Raw genomic sequence first — 1,314 nt, 5'->3', positions numbered from 1 at the left:
CATGGAAAGTTGTAAAACATCCCACTCTACATACTGCAACCTTGCAGAATGCACATTGGAAAGACGTTTCAACTGGCTGTCCACTGGGAGTTTTTCTTTGTTGATGTAGACATTCACGGCACTGCTTTTGCGACCCCCGATTTTTTTCTAATCTATGCAGATCAGCTGAACTCAGAGGGAGATCTCTCTAGCAGGCTTTGCTTTTCCTTTCTGCAGTTATTTTTTGGGAGGAATAACCTGCCCTCAACTGTGTTGCAACATCTGCTCGGAACTGCAGATGGTCACACCGCTTGCAAACCCCTCCTGATTTGGTATATAATATGACTGCATTTACAATGCTCATGTTTACTATATACCAAACCAGGTATCGTCACCATTTATTACCCGGTCTACCAACCGGATAATAACTCATCATCTCGTTCAGCTGATCTACACCACCCATGTACCTGTTATAATCAAGGTTCACAAAAGGGGTGCCATTTTCATCTACACATGGTTGTGCACCGGTAGATAGAAAATTTATCTGCCTTTTATCTCTGTATGCAGTCGCTAGCAGATTTTCTTTCTGACGTTGGATTATTTCACCTCTTTTTTTTTATATCCAACGGCAGCCCTTTTCTACTAGCCATTATTGTAGCACATGTATACGTTTCTACAGCTTCTAAATCCACCGCAAGTTTGACCGAACTAAAAAAATCGGTCAAAAAATAATATACGGCCCTGGTTATGGTACGGACGTGATAAATTCCAGACCACATCGTACCCTAGGCCAGGGGTTTTCAAACTTTTTGACTTGCAGACCCCTTTATATTTCAGGTTTTACCTTAGGGACCCCCTTATAAACGCTTATGAAATTTATACATAAATATTTGCTTAAAATAACATATATTTTTGCATTTATTTATTTAACAGTATTTAACAAATAGGTTTATTGTCAAAAGATTTCGATTAAAAAACATATATAAAATCAAATTTCCCATAAAAAGTATTTGCTGTCCACGGACCCCCTGTGGTCCGCGGACCACAGTTTGAAAACCTCTGCCCTAGGCCATGCTGACTAACATTATTGTCTCTTTTCCCTGTATAAAAGCTAAATCCACAGCAGTACCCAGTATTTGCCTCACAAAATTTCCAAACTTTGATCCCCCATTTTGTGGGCTTTCCTGGCATATACTGTCGGAAGCATACTCTTCCTTTATACCCCACCATGCCCTCATCAACGGATAAGTATCTCTCAGGCTTGTAAAATGTTTTATATGCATTTTGAATGCAGTCGATGAGGGGTCTTATTTTAAATAAGGGATCAAAGCTTGC

At 39.7% G+C, this 1,314-nt stretch overlaps 1 protein-coding gene across 2 annotated transcripts in view; it reads right to left on the bottom strand.

Moving 5' to 3' along the window:
* The window catches only part of LOC106874047 (uncharacterized), a 24,314-nt gene that overhangs the window by 2,122 nt on the left and 20,878 nt on the right, over positions 1-1,314 (bottom strand). The gene's annotated exons all lie outside the window — the stretch shown is intronic.

The sequence above is a fragment of the Octopus bimaculoides genome, chromosome 16 (genome assembly GCF_001194135.2).
Source record: "Octopus bimaculoides isolate UCB-OBI-ISO-001 chromosome 16, ASM119413v2, whole genome shotgun sequence".
NCBI lineage: Eukaryota > Metazoa > Mollusca > Cephalopoda > Octopoda > Octopodidae > Octopus > Octopus bimaculoides.
Note: the sequence above shows the minus strand (reverse complement) of the source record. Positions and strands in the feature narration are given on the sequence as shown.